The sequence below is a fragment of the Macaca nemestrina genome, chromosome X, assembly GCF_043159975.1.
Source record: "Macaca nemestrina isolate mMacNem1 chromosome X, mMacNem.hap1, whole genome shotgun sequence".
NCBI lineage: Eukaryota > Metazoa > Chordata > Mammalia > Primates > Cercopithecidae > Macaca > Macaca nemestrina.
In genome coordinates, this window is record NC_092145.1 from 117,592,009 (window position 1) to 117,618,019 (window position 26,011).

The 26,011-nt window shown below is 37.3% G+C and overlaps 1 long non-coding RNA gene across 2 annotated transcripts; it reads right to left on the reverse strand.

The window, feature by feature from the left end:
- Nucleotides 1-960: 960 nt before the first annotated feature.
- Nucleotides 961-25,743, reverse strand: LOC105463349 (uncharacterized). Of its 2 annotated transcripts, none has more exons than XR_976277.3 (4): nt 25,656-25,743; nt 4,981-5,043; nt 4,171-4,274; nt 961-1,042 (listed from the first exon to the last, which is right to left on the reverse strand). It is a non-coding gene; the product is annotated as an uncharacterized lncRNA (long non-coding RNA). The 2 variants fall into 2 exon arrangements; XR_976274.3 differs by lacking the exon at nt 961-1,042 and adding an exon at nt 2,299-2,428.
- Between the last annotated feature and the right edge of the window lie 268 nt (nt 25,744-26,011).

Genomic DNA, 26,011 nt, shown 5'->3' on the forward strand with positions numbered 1-26,011 from the left:
ACATCTTGGGGAGGGGCAACAACGCAGTCCATAACAGGGCCAACTAAGCAAATATTCTAGATTCAGTGTTTCAAGTTGAGGGGCTTGACAGTTTACTTGGTTGGTTGGCTGAAACATGGACCCAAAAGTGACCTATGATAAATGAAATCAAAATGCCAGAACTTTTGGGGTATACTGTAGAGGAAGATATCTAGAGGCTTAGAAACATTTGAATGTTGGAGTGTCTTTATTATATAAGACCTACTCACTCACCTTGAGAGGGCTCTCAGAACGTACCCTTTACCCTGGCTATGAGAAATAAATCTGTAAGGGGAGCTCCAGCATCCTTGATGAGCTTTGTGCTGGCTATTCATTATAGACCAGAAATTATCATGGTAACTGCTACCATAAACCAGGATCCCTAGATGTAATGACAATGATAGACTCTTGAGACGACAAAGGTCAAGTGGCAGTGGCAGCACTTAATTGCCTTTGTGAGTTGAATTGTGTTCCTCCAAAAAGATATGTTGAAGTCCTGACCCCCAGTATTTGTGAACGTGACCTTATTTGAAAATAGGATCTGTGTAGATATAATCGAATTAAGATGAGGTTGTAAAGGATTAAAGTGGCCTTTAATCCAATGACTGGTGTCCTTATAAGAGGGAAATTTAGGCACAGAGATGCACAGGGAGAATGCTGTGTCATGACGAAGGCAGAGGTTGGAGCGATGCGGTTGCAAGCCAAGGAATACCAAGGATCACCAGGAATCATCAGAAACTAGGAGAGAGGTATGGAATAGATTCCCCTTCAGAGCCTCAGAAGGAATCAACTTTGCTAACACGTTGATTTCAGCCTTCTAGCCTCCATAATGTAGGAGAATAAATTTCTATAGTTTTAAGCCACCCAGTTTGTGGTACTTTTTTATGGCAAACCTAAGAAACTAATACAAATTGCCTAAGACAAAATGAGTATAGTTACCATAATTGCCAACAGAGTCAAAGCAGTGATTAGAAGAGTCTGATTCACAGAAATCTTTAGTGTTGGCTGGTTGATCGTGGTGCCCCTAAAAAAAAAATGGACAGTTTACTAAATTCTTATTTGATCTATATAAGCAGAACAGATCTAAGCTTAGTGAAAGGAAGTCTTACTTGAATCCCTAAAATACGATGACCCTTGAGTCAATTCCCAGATTTGAGCCAGTTCACCAACCTAAAATTGATTGAGTGAAGGGGAGATCAGGCCTCCTTGAGGAAAGAGCCTCATACACTGCCACAAATTTATTCTGTTAATCTTCCTACTAGCCTTCCCCAGAGTTACTTGCAGACTTTTACTATTTACCCAGGTGATTGTACATTTGGGAAGGGGAAATATTCAGTCTTTGGGGGGAATTACTAGATGCTGGCTCTCAACTGACACTAATTCCCAAAGACCCAAAATGTCACTGATGTCTACACACTTAGAGTAGGTGCTTATGGAGGTAAAAGGTCAGGTGATGGAATTTCAGCTCAGTTCTATCTCAAAGTGGTCCCAGTGGGTATGCATACCCATCAAGGGTCTATTTCTCCATTTAAAATATATATACCTGGAATGGACATGCTTAGTAACTGGCAGAATCACCACATTGGTTCTGTGACATATATAGAGAGGGCTATTATGAAAGAAAAGGCCAGATGAAAACAACTAGAATTGCTTCTAACTATAAAAATAATAAACAAAAACCAGTACCACATTTTGGAGGCATTACAGGAATTCATACCACCCTCAAGGCCTTAAGTGTGGATGACAATTCTGAGTTGCTTCTAGTCAATAGCATATGCAATAGGAAATGAGATTTCACTAACCTAATTTGCTTATAGTATATAGCAAAGGTGTTGGCTGTCACTCTCATTATCAGGTTACATTATGTAAGACTCGATCTTAGCTGTTTGGAGACAGATACTCTCATGCAGGCCTTCAAGAAGCAACCTGCCATGTTGTGAACTGCCAAAGAGAAGGTCACATGGCAGGAAACAGCAGGTGGCCTCTAGGACTTGAAGATGACCTCTAGCCAGCAGAAATCTGGATCCCTCAATCATATAGCCTTAAGGAAATGAATTATGCCAGATTCTTTAAGTTAAGCCTCCAGATGAGAATGTAGCCTCTATAACATCTTGATCACATATTTGTGAGTCCCTTAGCAGAGCACCCAGGCAAGTTGGGCCCAGACCCCTGATCCACAGCAACTCTGAGATAATAAATGTGTTTTGTTTTAAGCCACAATAGGAAGATAATATACATACTTCAAGGCCTTTGAAAATCCAAACTGCCTTCTGAGAGGCCAGGAAGCTGAGCAAAATACTGTGTCTGAGAAGTAAAGAAGACAAGAAGCTGGTGGTGCCTGAGAAGCTGAAAAGATGAGGAAGGCTTCTGGAAATTTCATAGGCTTGGGGGAAGGACTAAACTTCAGAGCCTGTGAAAAAGGAGGGACCTTGATAAACATCATAGCCTTTAAGTTGGGATCCCCAAAGACCTCTAATTTTAAAATAATGCTGAATGGCAAATACTCTAGCCTTCATTCAAATGACTAAAATCCAGCTTTAAAATAGCTCAATACCTGATTGATAAAGGTGATATGCATTTACCATAACTATGTAGCAGAAACAAAGTTAAGTCCTCACTGAAGGAAGAAAACATAGCCAAGAGCTTCAAATTGTCTTTATAGCTTTTTATGCACAATGATCAGATACAATAAAAAATTGGTGTGCAGATAAGAAAGGAGAAAAATGAAACAATAGAAATAGTCCTCCAGGAGATCAGATATTAAAATTACCAAGCACTACTTTAAAATAACTGTTCTTATGTTCAGAGATTCCACTAGAGAATTAGAAATTATAATTAAGAAAGAAGCCAATGGAAATTTTATAATAGAAAAATTATAATAACTAAAATTAAGAACACATTAAATACATTTAAAAGATTAGATATAGCTAATGAAAGAATTATAAAACTGGATTATAGTTCAGAATAACATGCTCAGAAGTGACACATAAAAAGATAAAAAGATAGACAATACAATAGTATGAAGTATATATAGTGTACATGGTGCACAATGAAAACATCTAGCATATACGAAAACTGAGTCCCAGAAAAAGAGGAAATAGAAACACATTTAAAGAGATAAAAACTGAGAATTTTACAAAACTGATGAAATGTACCAACCCACAGACTTGATAAATGCTAGAAACCAGAAGTAAGATACTCGTAAAGAAAACTACATGCAGATGCATCAGAGTAAAACTACTGAAAATCAAAAACAAAAATAAAATCTTGACAGTAATCAGAAGGAAAATATATTTATCTTCAAAGGAGAAATCCTACAACATCTAACAAACTTCTCAACAGAAATGATGGAGGCCAGAAAGCAATGGAATGGAATCTTCAAAATGTTGAAATAACTGCCAACCTAGAATTCTCTACCCACCAAAAACATTCTTAAAAAGCAAAGCAAGACTGGGCATGGTGATTAACAACTACAATACCAGCACTTTGGGAGGTTGACGTAGGATTGCTTGAGACCAGGAGGTCAAGACCAGCCTGGGCATCATAGTGAGATGCTGTTTCTACAAGCAAACAAACAAACCAAAAAGAAAGAATGAAAGAAAAAGAAAAAAGTTATCTGGGTGTGGTGTTGCATGCTTGCACTCCCAGCTATTTGGGAGACTGAGGTGGAAGGATCACTTGAACCCAGGAGTTCAAGGCTGCAGTGAGCTGTGATAACACCACTGCACTCCAGGCTGGATGACAGAGTGACACTCTGCCTCTACAAAATTAAAAATACAAAAAGCAAAAATGATTTGAGAGAAACAAAAACTAAGAAAATTAATCACCAGCATAACAACATAATGAGAATTAACAAAAGGATTTCTTCATGTAACAGGAAAATGATCCCAGATAGAAACACAGAGAAATCAGAAGGAATGAAGAGTTTTCTAAAAAAAAGGAGGTAAACATGTAAATAATTTTAAATAAATATAGACTGCATAAAGCTGTAACGATAATGTCCAAGACTGTTTTTATACATTTAGAAGTAAAATACATTTCAATATAACATAAAAGAAAAGAAGGAGTGTTTTGGTTAGCATCCATAAGCTATGCTACAGTAACAATTACCCAAATCTCAGTACATTATCACAACAATTATTGTTTTCTCACATTTTATGTTGACCACTGTAGCTCTTAGTTGGCTTTGGTTCCTCTCCATATATTGTCTTCATTTCAAAATCCAGCCAGTGGAAGTAACCACTATTTTAGATATTCTATTCTCATAGCAGAACAAAAAGAGAAATGGAAGAATTATCCAATAGCGCTGAAGTTTCTTCTTAAACATCACATATAGCCACTTCTATTTACATTCTTTTGACCAATGTGAGCCATGTAGCCAAAGACTTATATATTCTTTTACCAGAATACAGAAATAAAAATGTATTTTTTACATTTTTATTTATTTTGAAGCTGAAAAAAAAATACAATATACCACAAAGAATGAATGAAATTTATGTGTTCAAAGGTCCTTGAATTTTCTGGGATGTAGGAAAACATTTAATTTATATTACAACTAATGAATAAAGAATTCATGTTTTAATATCTAGGATAATCTTGAAGAGTAAAAATGTCTAAGTAATAAGCTAACAAATGGGGAATAGAATAATAAGCTAATAGAGAGGAAAGATAATAATAGAGGATTAATAGAATAATAAAAGAATATTTAATAAATGCAAAGAAAGCAAGAAAGGAGAGAAAAAACATAAAATATATGAAACATGTAGAAAAGCAAGTATGATGGTAGATTTAAATACAAATATGTAAGTAATCACATTAAATGTTAATGGTTTGAATATTCCAGCAGTTATCAGACTGGATAAAAAACAGAACTCAAATATATTCTGTTTGTAAGATACACACTTTAGATATAAGTATGCAAAAATGTTTAAAGAGCATAGAAATAGTCAAACAGCAACTTACCACAAGAAATCTGGGGTAGCTGGACTAATATCAGACAAGGTAAACTTTTGGGCAAAACCATTCCTAGAAAGAAAGATATTTTGTAATGATGTAAGTGTTAATCCATCAGAAATATATGACAGTTCTGGGATTGTACATGTCTAATAACATACTCCTCAAGTCTACAAAGCAAAAAGTGACAGAATAAATTGAAGCAATAGACAAATTCAAAAGAATTTTGGTAAATTTTAATTCACCATTTTCGTAACTTAAAAGCCAAGTTAATGAATCACATTATTTACGTCTTCTGTGGTCTTGCCAAAATATTTTCAGCGTTTTTTGTTCTGTTCTGTTTTGTTTTGTTTTGTTGTTGTTGTTGCTATTTTTTTTTTGAGGCAGGGTCTTGCTCTGTTGCCCAGGCTGGAGTACAGTGGCACAATCACAGCTCACTGCAGCCTCGACCTCCCTGACTCAAGTGATTCTCCTGCCTCAGCTTCCTGAGGAGCTGGAAGTACAGGTGTACACCACCATGCCTAGTTGATTTTTTATTTTTTGTAGAGACGGGGCCTCATTTTGTTGCCTAGGTTGGTATTAAACTTCTGGCCTCAAGCCATCCTCCTGCCTCAGCCACCTAAAGTGCTAGAATTACAGGCATGAGCCACCACTCCTGGTTTACTTTTTCTATCAGTTTATTTGAGTTCAAAATATAACAATTTGTTTTACCTTATTGACGTATGGCATTTCTTTTCTTCAATATATTTCTATAATTCTGTATAGTACAAGTAAACCCAGACTTACTAATATTAATGCTAATGTAATTTTCTCTATTTTTTTCTTGCATTTCTTACAGTTTCTGTTTTATGAACGATAACACAATGCTATCTGGTATATAAATATTCACAAGTGTCACATCTCCATTATAAATTAAACATGCATCAATTAGAAATTATTTTAGATCATGAGCAACAGAGAGTCTTCCAAGTAGTAAGAAAGATAAAAATTTTATTCTTAGGAAGGCCAGCATTAGTAAGGGTGCTCTTTAAATTCATCAACTGGTCCAATTTCAAAACAAAGATAAAGAATTAATGAAAAACTACTTGACTAATGAGTAGAAATTACAAAATCAAGAAAGGAAAAACGTAATTCAAAAGCAAATGAATAGCATGTATTATAATAAGGGTGACTTAAAAGCTAAGAGGTGAAAAGAAATTTGTCTATAATTTCAAAAAACACACAGGCATCACAATCTTGTTTTAAAAAAGATGTGATGAAACAAAAGGAGATGAAAAAAAGTCATGAATGAAGAGAAATATGAGAAATAAAAGTAAATTAGAAGTAAATTAAATATTTACAAAAATAATTGTCACATTTGATGCAATCATAAATAGAATAAACAGTATTTAATGCCACAATCAGTGACATGGAAGTCAAACTTCAAAAAAAGTACGCAAAATGAAAATTAAAATGAATGAGATGTAAAATTACAAAAAGATCATTAGATATGGAATTCAGATGAAAGAAAAGAAGAACAGAAAAGATGGAAAAATGCATTCAAAGATTTAATAGAAAAAAGTGTTTTTGAAATAAAAGTCTTGTTTGGCTCTGAAGAGCAAATTAGGCTGTTTCCTAGGGAAAGTAACTGGTAAAGTTACTGATATTTGAAGATTAAGAAAAAAGTATCCTAAGGGAATCTTGGAGAAAAAGCAATTAACATACAAAAGGGAGCATAATTATGCTACTCTGAGATTTCTCTACAGGATACTACTTACTGAGATAATTGGAAGAATTCAATGAAATAATGTAATTATGCTAGTCCTTGGATTGCCATCAGGACATTCATAAACTTACTGAAACTATATTCAAAATATTGTTTGTGCACACATGTAAACTTTGCTAGGATAAAACCAATTTTTTGTTTGTTTGTTTGTTTGTTTTTTGTTACCTGATTTACAAAGAGATGACAAATAAATTAAGAATCACTGCACTAGAGCATGTCTCCCCAGTGGTGGACGTCATCTTTGCAGGAGTCCATGGAAAGTGTTTTGTGTCCATGAGTTTATTACAAGATTCCTTCTAAGAGTATGAATTTTCATTCCAATTATATTTAAAATTAATAAGAGTAGCATGTTCTCTATCATATGGATGGCCATCTAATTTTTTATTTTTACTTTTTTTGACAGAGGACCTACAAGGAACTTTATTTTCTTGCTTCTCTCTTCACTGGGGCACTGCCCCTTGGGAAGACCAAGTGGGCTCCTGGCACAGGGATCCTCCATCTTCTCTAGCACACGTGGCATTGCCAGCAGGCTAAAAAGGGCAGCTGGCATTGTTGGCTTCAGTCTGACCCAGGGTGCCCAGCTGGGGTCCCCTCAGCCCACAGTAGGGGCAAGGGCTGCGTCTCCACAGTTCATACTGAAGGCTTTCAGCCCTGCCCAGCTGCCTCTTCTCCAAAAGTCTGGCTTTTGAACATTCTTCTCCTTCCTGGGGAGGGTTTTTGCCCCTCTGAGGTTAGACAGGAACCAGAAGAACAGTTTATCTGCTTCATCATGTCTGTGACCTGGGGTTCACCCAGCCTCTAATCCCTCTGGCAAGCACCGCGCTTGAGCACTGTCCACACAGTGGAAACCACAGGAAATGACTTTGACTTGTGGAGAAGGAAGAATGCGAAATGAAAACAAAAGCAAAAGAACCGTCCACAGGAGCACACAGAAAAGCCCCATCCACTGCCCATCTCTCTCCCTTGGGCCCCCAAACAACCACTAAAGTAAGACCCAAACTAAAGGCCTGTCATGTAAACCCAAAATCAATTAACCTCTCCTGAAACATGCAAAGAAACTGCCCACCCAGAAATATCCAAAATCGTCTGTGCCAATTATGAAGAGACCAACAGCTTCATCCACCCTCTCTGGAACCTCTGGTACTGACTGTGTCATCCATGGGGTGCCCCAAGGAGGGTGGACTCTTTTCTCAAGGCCAGGACAGTGACAGTTACAAAAGGTGGTCCTTGCTTGCACCTGAGAACTGCTTTTTCTTCAACTAATGGACAGTGACATGGCCTAGGCCAGGGATATGCTTGAACTCATGAGACACCACCAAGCCCCAGAACCGATGGTGTCTTTTAATGCACCCACCTTTGGCGGGTGGTGACAATCTCCAGGAAACCAGCACAATTCACAAATATAGATTAGGACAATGCAAGGGCTATCTCTGGTGGCAAAACACCAGCAAACAAAACTGGGCCAAGCAGAGGCAGGACACCGGAGGTGTCCTATGACCATATCTTTTCCAGATTTGCAGCAAAGGCACCATTGGGGTTTCCCACATGACCTGTCCCAAATGGCATGCGGAGTCACATGGTGAAGTCACCAAGGTCCACATGTGGGTCTCAGCTTTCTCAGCTCTGGGACCCAGACCCTGTAACCCCTGGCCCATTCTCTTCCCTACTCAATGTGGATTACCCATCCTCTACCTTGCAGCTGGGGGACAGCCTGGAGGGGAGACATCTTGGAGGTCACACATTCTACAGGGTTTAATGTTGTCCATTCCCCACCTCTCCCATTTTTTTCCCTTTTCCTTTTGTCTTTGTCTCATTGCTAGATGACCATCTTATGATTGAGCATTACTTTATTTTAATGTGCATGTTTATGCTTGTGTTTAGGTGACCACGTTGCACAAAAGGATCATGAAGCACCAGCATTTACATTTTAATATACTGGTAGGCACATTGCTTTGCTCTTGCTATCCCCCTCTAATGCCACAAATGAAAACTTTTAGCACCTGCTATTGGGCAAACACTGATTTCTTTAAACAGTCATGAGGGAAAAAAACCCTAGACTTTTGCTTTTAAAAAGCACTGAACTATGACATTATTAAATTTTGACTTAAATTACTTACATAAGAGTTGCATGTCCTATCCTGAAAAACGATTATGTTTTGTAGGAATGTTCTACTTCAATTATTTTGGGCTAATGGAAAAATACAGAGGCAGAATTAATATAGGGTAAAAGGTCTTAAAATTATTTAAACAGAGAAAACTGTGAGATAATCAAATCATCGTATGGTACACTATCATATTTGTATATGTAATATCAATGGTGAGCACTAGTATAGCTTCAGCAAAAACTTATTTTCTATATAAAATTAATATGGTTTATTTAAATTTTATTAGTTGTGTGATGTGATGAATTCAACTTTTAATTTAGATTGTAGAGTTGTAAAAGGGATGATAGCACAGGCATTTCATCCCTAGGTTTACATATATATATTTACAGGCCACCATAATTTCCAAAACAGTTTCTGTCCTCGCTGTGTATCAGAAAAAAAAAAATCTTCTTTTATAAGTATTTTAAAAATTCCACACATAGCATAATTTATCCAAACTGGCTTTGCTGTAGGCAGTGTGCTGTCATTCTCTAGCTAAGTGACTCCACCAATCTGTCTCAAAGCATGGGACAGGAAGAGTTATGCCTCAGCAAAACAACATGCCCCAGTTTGTCAGGGTTATTCTGAAATAAGGCCATTATTTATTTGTTGGTCAAAACTCAAAACAAACAAATTCTCTAATTCCATGTTTACTTAGTAGTTAACAAATGCATGAAAAGTTACTGTCTTCCATGTTTCATTTTATCCTGAGTTCCTCATGAAACAGAGAATGAAGGCATGATACACAGCTTTATATGCTTGCTTTGTGGAGAGAGTGCAATCTCAGTGAACCAAGAATGAAGGAAAAGGGGATTTTAGTCAAGGAAGGAGCAAAAGCCATTACAAAGTGATACATTACCAAGGCATCCATAGGCGTACAGAAAACCTGACTGATTGGTCATATAGGGTATCTTTACAGAGGATATGTGAAATCATTGCTTCTCTGAACCATCTGGTTGTATTGGAAAGAGAAGAAGAAAAAACAATTTATCAACCAGTTCCTTTCTTCCTTCAGTCTCATTGATCAAAATCCATCCCATGGGGCACTAACATCCCATCTGACCCCACTAAACAGAGAAGGCAGAGCCTCTGCGGGTCCAGGTAATCAGACCTAGACCTTTAGAACCACTGTGGCTCCTTTTGAGGTAAACATGATGGTGGCCATGCTGCAGCCCAGCCCTTGCCTCCAAAGGAAAAGGAAGAGGAAGAGTATATGGAGCCTGTGATGAAACAGAACCATACGTCCAATATCTGGGTACCACAGAACACAGAGTTCAGAGAAAGAAAGAAGCTACTTTATTTAATGGGAGGGAAAAAAAGCAAAAAAGATGGTCAGAAATGAGGTTAAGTGGAGCTGAGTGCCAATTTACCCATTTGTAATAAGAAATATAAATTCTACTTGAATCCATTGACCAGGAAATTCTCAGCATACTACATGAAAAATCAAATTAAATCCGAAGGCTGCATTTTGAGCATGAGATCACAGCAGGGAGAGTTATTTGTACATGTTCATGCCTGAAGGACATTAGGATCTGACCTCCATAATTGAGACCTACTCTTGGGGCAAGGTATCTGCTTGCACATCTCTGAATCTTCTTTTTTTGTGATTTACTGGGTGATATAATTTGGATTTGTGACCCCACCCAAATCTCGTGTTGAATTGTAATCCTCAGAGTAGGAGAAGGGGACTGGTGGGAGGTGACTGGATCATGGGGGCAGATTTCCCCCTTGCTGTTCTCTTGATAGTGATTGAGTTCTCATGAGATCTAGTTATTTGAAAGTGTGTAGCGACTCCCCCTTCTCTCTCTTCCTTCTGCTCCAACCATGTAGGACATTCCTGCTTCCCCTTACCTTCTTCCATGATTGAAAGTTTCCTGAGGCTTCCTCTGCTTTACTTCCTGTATAGACTGTGGAACTGTGAGCCAACTAAACCTCTTTCTTTCTTCTTTTTTTTAGTAGTCATAGAACACTGATGAAAACTTCTTTTCTTTATAAATTATCCAGTATAAGGTAGTTCTTTATAGCAATGAGAGAGCGAACTAATACACCAGGCCTCACCCCCTGGTCTTGGGATTTGCTTTGACCAATAGAATGCCACTAAAATGATGTTATGTTAGTTACAAGGATAGACCTCAAGAGGATTTGCGTGCTTGTGCTTAACCTCTTGGATCATTGCTTAGCAGCCTGTTGCAGTATAAGAACCCACACGGAGGAGGAATGAGCTGTCTAATATGAGGTCATCTGAAAAAGCCATCCCCCAGGCAACCCAGCAGCTGATCACAAAGGCATGAATGACCCCAGCAGAGGCCAGAATAATTGCTCAGATGAGCATAATCTAAAGTGCCAATCCCCAGAATTGCTTGCTCATTAAATTGTTGTTGTCTGAAATCATCAAGCTTTGGGGTAGTTTGCTATACAGCAAAGGCTAACCAATATGTTTAGTATCTAAAGAGTAGGTGATTTTTCTTTCTTTCAGTTGATAATCACATTTCAGGTTTATGACTTTAATTAAAATGTGGGATTCCCCCAAAAATAAATAGAAAATAAGTTGAAGTATGTACTTTTGAAGGGAAGACCAGCCACCAGGAATTTCAATGGGTATTTTAATATGTTCCATGAATGCAGATACATTTTTACCTTCCCTATTATCCTTTTACTTTATAGCAGAGAAGAGTTGTTTAATACACAGAGAAATCTTTGTTTTTTTAGAATTCCAAAGAATTGTACCTCCTGCAAAATATACATTCCTTTCCTCTTCCTTCAACACCTACAAAAGTGTTGTGAAAAGACACAAAAAATGAATTATTGACACATTTCATGAATAAAATGCCAATCATTAATCTTAATCTTTTGACCATACAAGCCAGGAGACTTGGAAACTCTTCATTCTCATTGAAGTTGGACTTCTCATCTGAAAAGTCTACTTGAACTGAGAATTCCAGGGATGAAATAGCTAGGCCAAACTTGCTTTACTTATAACTAATGCATTGATTATAATTAACATATTATACTATTGCAGTGGACTTTTAGTTCAGAACTGCCAATAAAGTTCAACTATCCCAGAAATAAATGGGATGTTTTCTCCATAAACTGCCTGTTAACTACCCTTTAAGGAAGCTGTGATTAAAAAAAAAAAAAGGACAGCTGTCTTAGACTCCAGCTCTGGAAACTCTATGTAGTATCCTGGCAACAAGGAAAGAGAATATCTGATTTGTGGAGTCAACCTATGTTGCTTAATAGTGGAGCTCTGAGAATTAATGTTTGTAAAGATTCACAGTTTCATAAAAGTGCAAGGCGTATATAATGATTATGATTAGTTTTGAGAGTAGAATATTATCCACACCCCTTAGAAATAGGACCAAAAAATAGCTCTATTTCCAGTTCTAAGAAGAAAAAAGAATCCACATATAATGAGAAAAAAGGCATGTGGTACTCGACATAAATACACTTATTTATTGCCCTTTTCTTATTTGTCTTCTGGGTCAACTCTAAGCCATGAGAATAACAATATGCCCACATGAACAAATAGGAAGGGTTAATGTCAACCCATATAATTTTCTTTATTAAATTGGTACCAAGCATTCCAGTTAAAAGCACATGTTCTCACAACTGGAGAGAGTTCAATTGTGCACCTTGAGATCGGTCTATTATACGCCAACTACAGTGAAAATAAAGGAATGGCTATTCTCCAGATAGAAAAAAATCAATTAACTGAGCAGCCTGCAATTCTTAGCCGTTATGAATCTTTCCACATAGCCTCAGCAGGGTTCTTTTATAAATGTGTACTTTCACCAACAGTTATCTCAACCTCCCCAGCAAATGACATCAAATAGTACAGTGAAAAAAATCAAGAAAGTAAAGATTTCTCTATACTCCAATGGTTATTGACATATTTCTCTGGAAGACAAAAAGGTAATCCTTTAGAAACAAACAGATCTTTTTCTAATAAGTGGCTATTACCATCAAATAAAGCTATTTTCTGGAGTGTACATGACCTTAAAAAATAGCTATTTTGAAAGCGTGTGTGTGTGTGTGTGTGTGTGTGTGTGTGTGTGTGTGTGTAGAGAGAGAGGGAGAGACAGAGAGATCTTGCTTTTTTTTCTAAAGAGAGCTAAGTAAATATTTTATAATATGTTAGTGGTAAATAGAGGCATTTAAACCTTGAACATGATTTCATCCAAATAATTTTGCACACTAAAAAGTACACTGCTTTTTAGAATAGATCTGGGAAGTTATTATGATATTGTAATCTTTTGCTAGGTCCCTCAAAATCAGAGTAGCTTCATCCTTGTAAAAGGGCAAAAGCAGAAATTTAAAGGTAAAGAAGAGTTTGTGGAGCAATTTAAATAGTGACCTATTAAATAATGGTACATTAAAATTTTCAACTGGTAATCTTATGAGACTGGATCTACCCAGTTCATGGGGAGTGTAATTATTTAACAATAGAAATCTTTGATATTCATTCAAAAAATAATAGTGAATGACTACTATGTACCAAGCACTTTTCTAGGCACTGAACATATTGTGGGGGACATGATTCAGCTGCTGCCTTTCTAGAGGTTACATTCTAGAAAACAGAAACAGGGAAAAAAAAAGTCATCAAGTAAATAAACAAAATGAATTACAATTACAACAGAGATGAAGAAAATATAACAGTAATGTGATGGTGACTGGAGCAGGCAAGAGGTGAGAGTTGGCTACTTTATAGTACATGTAAGACAAAGCAGTGCTGAGAAGGTGACATTTGTTTTGAGGCCTAAGTGATGAGAAAGAACCATCCATTTGAAACTCTAGAGCTGAGAGTTCTAGGTAGAGGGAATAACAAATGCAAAAGTTCAAAGTCTGGAACAAATTTTGGATGATCAAAGGTCGAAGGGTTTGTATGGCTAGAAGGGTTTGTGTGGCTAGAGTTTGGTGAGCTACCACCAGTTCTTGTTGGGTCATAAATATTATGAACAAATAATTGGGATTTTATTTTAAATACATTGGAAATTCATAGAAGGGGTTCAGCTGGAGATAAATACAGTATGATTTATGTTTTTTACAAAAAGCAATCTGATAGTTGTATCAGGAGCAGGAATGGAAGGAGTAAGACCAGCTGGGAGGTTGCTATAATAGAACAGAGGACAAAACATGGTGACTTGCTCTACAGTAGTATCTGTGAAGGGTGTCTATACTGGAAATGGAAAAAGTAGTGGATAGATTTGGGTTATGTTGTAGGAGTAGATTTTTTTTTTTTAATTTTAAACTTTATTTTAGTGGGTACATAATAGATGTATATATTTGCAGGCTATACGAGATATTTTGATACAGGCATACAATGTGTAAAAATCACATTAGGGTAAATGGGGTTTTCATCACCTCAAGCACTTATCCTTTCTTTGTGTTACCAACAATCAAATTATACTCTTTTAGTTGTTTTTAAATGTACAATAAACTATTGTTGACTGGAGTCACTCTGTTGTGCTGTCAAATATTCAATCTTATTCATTCTATCGAATTATATTCTTCTACCTATTAACCATCCCCACCTCCCCACAACCGGCTCTGCTAACATTTCCAGCCTCTGGTAATCATCCTTCTACTCTCTATGTCCATGAATTCAATTGTTTTGATTTTTAGATCCCACAAATAAGGGAGAACATGTCATGTTTGTCTTTGTGTGCTTGGCTTATTTCACTTAACATAATGACCTCCAGTTTCTATTCATGTTGCTGCAAATAACAGGTTCTCATTCTTCTTTATGGCTGAAGAGTAGTACTCCATTGTACATATGTACCACATTTTCTTTAGCCATTCATCTTTTGACGGACACTTACGTTGCTTCCAAGTCTTGGCTATTGTGACTAGTGCTGCAATAAATATGAGAGTGCAGGTATCTCTTTGATATACTGTTTTCTTTTTGGGGGGTATATACCTAGCAATGGGATTCCTGAATCACCTGGTAGCTCTGTTATTAGTTTTCTGAGGAACCTTAAAACTGTTCTCTGTAGTGGTTATACTAATTTAACATTCCTATCAGCAGTGCTTAAGGGTTTCCTTTTCTCCACATTCTCATCAGCATTTGTTATTGTTTGTCTTTTGGAAAAAATCAATTTTAACTGGGATGAAATGATACATCATTGTAGTTCTGAGTTACATTTCTCTAAATATCAATGATGTTGAGCACCTTTCCATATACCTGTTTGCCATTTGTATGTCTTCTTTTGAGAAATGTCTATTCAAATCTTTTGCCCATTTTTTATTTGGATCATTAGATATTTTCCTATAGAGCTGTTCGAGCTCCTCATATATTCTGGTTACTTAATCTCTTGTCAGATGGGTAGTTTGCAAATATTTTCTCCCATTCTGTGGGTTTTCCCTTCACTTTGTTGATTATTTCTTTCACAAGCTTTTTAACTTGATATGATCTCATTTGTCCATTTTTGCTTTAGTTGCCTGTGCTTGTGGGGTATTAATCAAGAAATCTTTGCCCAGTCCAATGTGTGGGTCAGTTTCCCCAATTTTTTTTTATAGTAGTGTTATATTCTGAGGACTTAGATTTAAATATTTAATCAATCTTGGTTTGATTTTTATACATGGCAAGAGATACGGGTCTAGTTTCATTCTTCTGCATATGGATACAGAGTTTTCCCAGCACCATTTACTGAAGAGACTGTCCTTTTCCCAACGTATGTTCTTGGCAACTTTGTTGAAAACAAGTTTACTGTAGATGTATGGATTTGTTTCTGGGTTCTCTATTCTGTTCTATTGGTCTGTCTGTGTCTATTGTTATGCCAATATCATGCTGTTTTGGTTACTATAGCTGTGTAGTATAATGTGAAGTAAGGTAACATGATTCCTTCAGTTTTCTTCTTTTTGCTTAGAATAGCTTTGAATATTCTGGATCTTTTCTGGTTCCATATAAACTTGGATTGTTTTTCTCTATTTCTGTGAAGGATGCCATTGGTATTCTGATAGAGATTGCATTGAATCTGTAGATTGCTTTGGGCATTAGGGACATTTTAACAATATTGATTCTTCCAATCAAAGAACATGGGATATCTTTCCATTTGTGTGTGTGTGTTCTCTTCAATTTTTTTCATCAATGTTTTACAGTTTTCATCAGAGCAATCTTTCACTTATTTGGTTAATTCCTAGGTATTTTATTTTATTTGCAGCTATGGTAAATGGGGTTATTTTCTTGATTATTTTCCGATTGTTCACTGTTGTCATATAGAAATGCTACTGATTTTTGTATGTTAATTGTGTATCCTGCAACTTTACTCAATTTGTTTATCAGTTCTGATATTTTTTCTTGTGTGGAGTCTTTAGGTTTTTCCAAATATAAGGTCATATCATCTGCAAACAAGGATAATTTGACTTCTTCGTTTCCAATTTGGATGTACTTTATTTTGTTCTTTTCTGATTGCGCTAGCTAGGACTTTCAGTACTATGTTGAATAACAGTGGTAAAAGTGGGCATCCTTGTTGTGTTCCAGATCTTACAGGAAAGGCTTTCAGTGTTTCCCCACTCAGTATGATATTAGCTCTGGAACTGCCATATATGGCTTCTATTGTGTTGATGTATTTTCCTTCAACACCGAGTTTTTTGGGAGTTTTTTATTATTATGAAGGGATGTTGCATTTTATCAAATGCTTTTTCAGCATCAGTTGAAATGATCCTATAATTTTTGTCCTTCATTCTGTTGATATGATGCATCACATTAATTGATTTGCATATGCTGAACAATCCTTGTATCCCAGGGATAAATCCCACTTGGTCATGATGAATGCTTTTTTTAAAGTGTTGTTGAACACTGAAACTGAGTTTGCTAGTATTTTGTTGAGAATTTTCACGTCAATATTCATCAGGGATATTGGCCTGTAGTTTCCTGTTTCTGATGTGCCTTTGGCTTTGATATCAGGGTAATATTTGCTTTATAGAATGGATTTGGAGTATCTCCTACTACTCTATTTTTCAGAATAGTTTGAGTAGGATTGGCATTAGTTCCTCTTTAAATGTTTGGTGGAATTCAGCAGTGATGCCATCAGGTCCCAGGCTTTTCTTTACTGCAAGACTTTTTATCATGGCTCTTGTTACTTGTAATTGGTCTGTTCAGGTTTTGGAGTTCTTCATGGTTCAATCTTGGTAGGTTGTATGTGTTTATCAATTTATACATTTCTTTTAGTTTTTCCAATTTATTTTATTATTAGAAGCTCATAGTAGCTTCTAATAATCATTTGCATTTATACTGTATTGGTTGTAATGTCTTCTTTTTCACCTCTGGTTTTATTTATTTGGGTCTTTCTTTTCTTGTTAGATAATCTGGGGAAAGATTTGTCAACTTTTTATCTTTTCAAAAAAACAACTTTTTGTGGATTCTTTTATTGTTTTTTGTTTCAATTTTGTTTATTTCTGCTCTGATTTTTATTGTTTCTTTTCTACCAATTTTGGGTTTGGTTTGCTTCTGTTGTTCGAGTTCTTTAAGATGTACTGTTAGGTTTCTTATTTGAGGGTTTTCTTCTTTTTTGATGTAGGCACTTAGAGCCATAAGCGTCCCTCTAAGTACCGCTTTTGCTGTGTTTCGTAGGTTTTGGTATATTGCATTTCTGTTGTCACTCATTTCAAGAAATTTTTCAATGTCTCTCTTAATTTCTTCATCAAACCACTGATCATTCAGGAGCATATTTTTAAAATTTCCGTGTGTTTGTATTGCCTCCAAAATTCCTCTTGTTTTTGATTTCTAGTTTTATTCCATTGTGATCACAGAAGATGCTTGATATTATTTCAATTTTTTGAAGGTTCTGAGACTTGTTTTGTGGTATAACATATGGTCTACCTTTGACAATGATCCATGTGCTGAGGAAAAGAATGTGTATTCTGCAGCCATTGGATGACATGTTCTATAAATATCTATTAGGTCAATTTGGTTTTTAATGTAGATTAAGTCAGATATTCTCCTGTTAATTTTCTGTCTGGATGATCTTTCCAATCCTGAAAATAGGATACTGAAGTCTCCAGTTATTATTGTATTGGGGTCTATCTCTCTCTTTAGCTCTAATATTTGTTTTATATATTTGGGTGCTCCAGTGTTGGATGTATATATGTTTACAATTACTATATTCTCTTGCTGAATTGACCCCTTTATCATTATACAATGTCCTTCTTTATCTCTTTGTATAGTTTTTCTGTTAAAATATATTTTGTCTAAGTAGAGCTACTCCTGCTCTCTTTTTGGTTTCCATTTGCATGAGCTGTCTTCTTCCATCCTTTCATTTTCAGTCTATGTGTGTCTTTATAGATGAATTATATTTCTTGTAGGCAACATATCTTTGGGTCTTTTTCAAAAAAAATCATTCAGGTACTCTATGTATTTTGATTGGAGAGTTTAGTTCATTGACATTCAGTGTTATTACTGATGAGTAAGGACTTATTCCTGCCATTCTGTTATTTGCTTTCTGACTGTTTTGTGATATTCTCTTCCTTCTTTGTTTCCTTCCTATCTTTCTTGTAGTGAAGATGATTTTCTCTGGTGGTATGTTTTAATTTCCTGATTTTTATGTTTTGTGTATCTGTTGTATTTTTTTCATTTGAGGTTACCATGAAGCTTGCAAATAATATCTTATAACCCATTATTTTGAACTGATGACAACAGAAGACTGATTTTGTAAACAACCAAAGTAACAGAGAAAACTGATAAAAACTCTACACTTTAATTTTATCCCCCTGCTTTTAAACTTTTGTTGTTTCTATTTATATTTTATTGTACTATGTCTTGAAAAGTTGCAGTTATTATTTTTATTAGTTCATCATTTAGTCTTTCTACTCAAAATATGAGTAGTTTATATACCACAATTATAGTGTTATAATATTCTCTATTTTTCTTTGTATTTACTATTACCAGTGAGTTTTCTGTTTTCAGATGATTGCTTATCTCTCCTTAATGTCCTGTTCTTTCACATTCAAGAACTACCTTTACCATTTCTTGTAGTACAGTTCTGGTGTTGATGAAATTCCTCAGCTTTTGTTTGTCTGGGAAAGTCTCTCTTCCTCATTCATGTTTGAAGGGTATTTTCCGTGGATTCTAGGATAAAATTTTTTTTTGTTTGTTTGTTTTTGTTTGTTTATTTTCCCCTCTGCACTTCAAATATGCCATGCTGCCAGATGTTTTGGAGCTCCATCATGTGTCATTTGTTTCTTTTCTTTTGCTTTCTTAGAATCCTTTATTTTTGAACTTTAAGAATTTAGTTATTAAATGTCTTGAGGTAGTATTCTTTTGGTTAAATCTGCTTGGTATTCTAAAACCTTCTTGAACTTGAATATTAATATCTCTCTCTAGGTTTGGAAAGTTCTCTGTTATTATCCCTTCAAATAAACTTTCTACCCTGATCTTCCCTTCTACCTCTCCTTTAAGACCAATAACTCTTATATTTGCCCTTTCAAGTCTATTTTCTAGATCTTGTAGATGTGCTTCATTCTTTTTTATTCTTTTTTTCTTTTTTCTTCTCCACGTGTATATTTTCAAATAGCTTGTCTTCAGGGTCATTAATTCTTTCCTCTGCTTGATCAATTCCACTGTTAAGACATTCTGATGCATTCTTTAGTATATCAATTACATTTTTCAGTTCTGCAGTATCTATGTCCATTGCATTTTTCAACTCTGTAATATCTGTTTGAGTCTTTTTAATTATGTCAATCTCTTTGTTAAATTTATTTTATAGGATTCTGAATTTCTTCTCTGTGTTATCTTGAATTTTGCTGAGTTTCCTCAAACCAGCTATTCTGAATTCTTTGTATGAAAAGTCAGATAGCTGTCTCTCTGTGATTGATCCCTGGTGCCTTATCTAGTTTATTTTTTTGGTCATGTTTCCTGGATGGTCTTGATGCTTGTGTATGTTCATTGGTGTCTCGGCATTGAACAATCAGATATTTATTTTAGTCTTTGCAGTCTGGACTTGCTTTTACCCATCCTTCTTGGGAAGGTTTTCCAGGTATTCGAAGGGACTTAGGTATTGTGATCTAACTTACTGGCTGCTGTAGCTATATCTGCATTAGGGGGCACCCCAAGTCCAGTAACATTGTGGATCTTGCAGACTGGTAAAGATACTGCCTTGGTGGTCTTGAATAAGATCTGGAAGAATTCTCTGGATCACCATGGAGAGATTCTTGTTGTCTTCCCTTACTTTCTTCCAAATCTCTCTCTCTCCATGATGAGTTGCCTGGAGCTGGGGGAGGGGTGACACAAGGACCCCTGCGGCCACCACCACTGGGACTGTGCTGGGTGAGTCCTGAAGCCAGCACAGCACTGGGTCTCACCCAAGGCCCATGGTAACCACTGCCTGGCTACTGCAATGTTCGCTGAAGGCCCTAGGGCCCTATAATCAACAGGTGGAAAAGCTGTGCAAGCTTGTGTCCTTCTCTTCAGGGTGGTGAGTTCCTCACAGTCCCAGGTGGGTCCAGAAATGCCACCCAGGAGCCAGAGTCTGGAGTTGGAAACGTTAGGAATCTACCTGGTGCTCTGTTCTACTGTGTCTGAGCTGGCACCCAAGCCACAAGACAAAATCCTTCCCACTTTTCCCTCCCCTTCCACAAACAGAGGAATTTCTCCCCATGGCCACCATTACCTCAGGTCTAGATTGTATACTGGCTACTACTGCTGATGTTCATTCAAGGCACTAGGGCTCTTCAGTCAGCTTGTGCTGATTGCTGCCTGGTCTGGGACTCTACTTTCAGAGCAGTGGGCTCCCCTTTGGCCCAGGGCAGGTTCAGATGCTATACAAGAGCCAAGGCCTGGAATCAGGGGCCCCAGGAGGCTGCTTGTTGCTCTACCCCACTGTGGCTGAGTTGATACCTAAGCTACAAGACAAAGTCCCCTTACTCTTCCATCTCCTTTTCTCAAGCAGAAGGAGTCCCTCTCCATTGCCACCACAACTAGAAATGTGCTGGGTCACACTTAAAACCAGTACATCTCTGAGTCTCACCCAAGGTCCATAGCGAGTATTCCCTAGGTGCCACTGCTGCTGATTATTCAGGGCCCAAGGGCTCTTCAGTCAGCAAACAATGAATTCTTTCAGGACTGAGCCCTTCCCTTCAAGGAAGTTGGTTCCCTTCTGGGCCACAGTGCGTCTAGAAATGTCTTCAGGGTGCTAGGGCCTTAAATGGGGGTCTTGGGACTCTGCCTGCTGCCCTATCCTACTGTGGCTGATCTGGTATCCAAGTTGTAAGAATAAGTCCTCTTTACTCTTTCCTCTCCTCTTTTCAAATGGAAGGAAGGAGTCTCTCCCAGAGCTGTGAGCTGCACTGCCTGGGGTTGGGGGAGGGGTAGCTCAAGCACTCCTCTGGCCACCCCGGTTGGTGTCTCACGGGGTGATATGGCCCCCAAGTCCACTCGCTGTGAGCCCAGCATAACACCAGGACTTGTCTAGAAATTGCAATTCTTGTGGTTTAGACTGCATTTCAAGTTTATTTAGAACCTCAGAGCACTTTAACCTGGAGCAGCAAGGCTTGCCAGAACTCAGCTTCCAACTGCTGGGATGGGCAATTCCTCTCTGGCTAGGGCTTGTCTAAGTGTTCCCTCTGCGCGCTGGCTGAGTTTTTCCCAGTATTGCTTTCCACTGTGACAGGGCAGCACTGAGTTCCAACGCAAAGTCCCACGATCACTGTGCTCTCCCTACCCCAAGTACACAGATTTTTCTCTTTGTGCCACACAGCTACTGCCAGGGTATGGGGGAGGGTTGGCATTGGCAATTCAAGACTGTCTTTCTTACCCTCTTCAGTGACTTTCAGTGATAGGAAGTTAAAACCAGGTATTGTGATCACTCACGTGATTTTTGGTTCTTATGAAGGTGCTTTTTTGTGTGCATAGTTGTTCAAGTTTGTTTTCCTGTGGGGAGGACAATCGGTAGAGGTTTCTATTCAGCTGTCTTGCTCCACTTTCCTCCAGAGTAGATACGACACGGTGGTTAAGGAGAAGGAAGTGTCAAGGATGACTCTTCAATTTTGATTTGTACAGTCTCATACATGAGGAGACACTGAAAGAGGATTAAATTTGGGGTAGAGAGTTTGGAGATTATCAGTGCTGTGTTGAACTTGTTGAATTTGAGATACCTTTGAGCCATTGAAATGAAGAAGCTGAGCAGAGAGTTAGATATGGAGGCCTAGGACTCAAAAAGCAAATCTGGGCAAGAAGACCTAGTAAGATCAGCTTTATCCCTTGGCCAGAACACCATCAGTCTCAACCAGATTCAAGACAGGCCTAAACAGCACCTGTTTCTAGTGGACTCCTCTTCCACTATAAAATAGGCCCACAGGGCTCAGAGTACACCAGGCAAGACAATATTTACAACAGAACTCAACATTGTGAAGGCCATTGATATCAACTGTCACTCTCAATACAACTGATGCCCCATCTTCTTCTAAGAGACCATATTAAGACTAATTCTTTGTCCTTCCTATTCCATCAACCTCCCTCCCATGTGTGTTTTCATCAGTTACTACCAGAAGTCCAAATCTCCCAGATCATCCATCATCATCTAGACTTTCTCTCCATCCACCTCCATGCAGGTGCAAGTCTGATATCATCTCTCACATTTCCATGATCCTGAGTTCCACATCCTCTGAAATTCAAGGCCTGTCACCAGCACAATTCCCTGTTTCCTTTACTTTATCTCTTAATGTTCCCTTCACCTTCTTGTTTTAATTATAATCTGGCTGTTTCCTAAGGACAATAATGGATTTTTCTGCATCCCTTTTACATGCTACTTATAGGACCTCAAGGTAAGATAGGTGTCCTTGTCACTTCCAAATCATTTTACCTTCATTCTCCACCAAAAGCCACAGGTCTTTGAATTGCACTGCCCCAGACCTCACAATTCCTAGTTTATTATTTTAGCAGTCATGGTATACTGTACTCCTAGTTACTCAGCCTCATTCATATTGGAAAATATCCTTATTCTGAACTCAAATGTCATGACCACAGTCATCTATGTTTCTAGCTCATAATTCTATTACCCTCATTTCAACTATTCTTAAATCCTATCAGAATTCCTAACCACTATCTAAGTGGGCCTTCATCACTGCTGCCTAGTAAATGTGCCTTCTTTCGCTGGTAAAGTTGCTGTGATACTTGTTGAGAAGTCTATTTCCTATCTTCTTTTCCCTTTTCCAATCCTTCATCATATTCATATTTTCATACTTTTTTATTGTCATCAAATCTACAACCTCTTCTACCAGAACTGATATTCTCTCTGTGCCACCCGTAAAAAATAAGGAATAACAATGACGACTAAACTTATACTGTAAACCCCCTCCTCTGTACCACCTGATATTTTTGCTCTGGAAATTATCCCCTCTTTAGAGGATCACCCTCATCATCACAACTTCCTCTTTCTGTCTTCATTTTGTTCTTTATAAAGAAGCTGCAGTGATTTTTTTTTTTTAAACTATAAATCAGTTTACTTCACTCCCCTGTTCAAAATTGTCTAGTGGTTTCCTATCACATTTAGATAACAATCGAAATTATGACTACGACCCAAAAAAGTCTGCCTATCTTTCTGACCCCGTTTTTTACCCCTCCACACATTGCCCAGTCTACTCCCATCTTCTTGCAATCAGTTGAACGTGAACAATCCAAATTCATTCTTGTCTCAGGACCTTTCTGTTTGTTGTACTTCCTTTCTGGAATGCTACTCCTATATACACTCTCATTCTTACTTCTTCTCTTCAATTAGATCTCTGCTCAAATATCACCTTCTCAGACAGACATTCTCTGAACATCCTATTTAAAAGAGCCACCATTCACCTGTCCTACATCATGTTACTCTCTATTCCATTACCTTGCTCGACAGTATACAGAAAACTTTCACTAGCAGGAACTATTTTATTTTATTTTATTTTATTTTTTTCCTGGTTTTGTCTATCTCTTCCCTAGAATATCATCCCCATTGAGGCTGAAACTTTATATTTTGTTAACACTTGCATTCTAAGAGTCTCAGTGGTATCAGCATTGTAGGCACTCAGAAACATATTAGTTTGTGAATAAATACATTAATGAAAGAGTCAATACATAAATGAATGAATGCAATTGTTAAAGTCCACTGAGGAACAGATTTTTGGAGAAAGACAATAATTTTAATGGTGGACTAGTTGTGTTTGAGATTCTGCTGAAGTATCCAGGTAAGGATCCAGGTAAGGATGTCTAGAAGACAATTGTCAATCTGGAATTTGGAAGAATTTTCACATTGAGAAATAAAGAATTGAAAAAGACAGTTTTATTCATTTCCTATTGCTGCTGTAACAAATCACCACAAACTTAGTGGTTCCAAATAACACAAATTTATCATCTGGGAGTATGGAAAGTCGGAAATCCTAAAGTCAAGGTGTAGGTAGGGCTGAATTCCCTTTGGAGTCTCTAGAGGAAAATCTATTTCTTTGCCTTTTCCACCTTCTAGAGATTGTCCACTTTCCTTGGCTATGGCCCCTTCCACCATGTTCAAAGCAAGCAATCTAATCTCTCCTCTCTCACCTCTGCTTCAATATTATATCTCCTGCTATGACTCTAACTCTCTTGCTTCTCTTTAATAAAGATCTTTGTGATTACATTTGACCCACCTGGATAATACAGGCATATCTCCCCATCTCAAAATCCTTAACATAATCACATCTGCAAACTCCCTTTTACCATGCAAAATTTGCAGATCCCAGGGATTAGGACATATGGACCTCTGTGGGATGGATATATCCTGTCTACCATGGAAGTTAATGAAATAAGCTCATGGATTAACTACAAGAGACTGAAGAGCTTGATATTGAGCAGTCTTTAGATAGCTGAATAAAGTACCAAAATATTTGAATGCTGTGGAAGCAAAGGAAATAGAGATTTTCAAGAAGAAAAGATTGGTAGTCCACATGGTCAAATGCTGGAGAAGCATTGACAAAGAAAAAAAGAAAAAATAAGTTTCAGGGTCTGGTAATTAGGATATCACGGGTGGTTTTCCAAGAAACAATTTCTGTCAAGTCTTGGTGAGGGGAAGCCAGATTTTAAGTAACTGATAAATAAATGAGCATTTAAAAAATAGTTATTAAGCCTCTTCCTATTAAGAAAAATGATTTGGTGACAGCTATTGTGGCAAGTAAAAGTCGAAGAGATAATCTAGAGTAAGAAACAATGTCATCATTCAGCTAATATCTATTTTTCTAAGGAGAGTGAGAGTAAACATTTCAACTCTTCTTTCCACATGAAGAAACAGGCAGGAACAAAACTGACTCAGTGGCGTGGAGAGAAGCAGAGGCGAACAAGAACATTGGTTTATGCTAGTTTAAAAGGTCACTGCCATGTAAGGGTTCCCTGTCGGCAAATTAGCTGCAAACTCCACTCCTGATTCAATGTAATGGATTTTAAAGCTGATGCCCTGCCAAATTGATTTATAAGATGAATTGTTGCTGAAGCTGAGTTGAACATTTGAGTTCTGGGTATAAATGGGCATCATACCCTCCTCCAGCCTGATTCTGCTGCTTGCTTGCCACCTTTCCCTCTTCTCTTCCATCCTGCAATCTATAATTGCTGAGGGAGGACCTGGGATGGAAGAATGGGAAAACAAATGGGGCCAAAGAAACCTGGAGGCAGAGATCTTTTTGTAATGAAAATGTCACTGAATAAATGTACCAAAGCAGTCTATTTTCAACATAGTTATCACAATAAATTTTCCTTTAGATCAATATCAATGAAATTCAGATTACAGTGTCTTTGGTAACAGACTCTTCAGATAGACTTCTCCACTGACTAGCTGTATTACCTTGAGAAAGTTGCTTAACTTCTCTGGGCTTCACTTTTCTCATCTGTAAAACTAGAATCATCATAATAGCTAATCTTCACAGATGAACTGAAAGAAAGCAAAGTGATAGTAATAATAACATTGATTCAAATAATAGCTGCTACTGAGAACAGTAAGGATCAGGCAAAGTCATACAAGCATTTTGTATGTATTAGCTCATTTATTACAACAACCTTATGAGATATGTATTATTTTGGTCTCCATTTTACAGATTAGGGCTCTGAGGCGTACAGAATTAAATACCCAGCTAGTGAGTAGAAGAGCCAATTTCATGATAGGTGCCCAATGAATGATGAGTAATCATGAAAAGAATAATG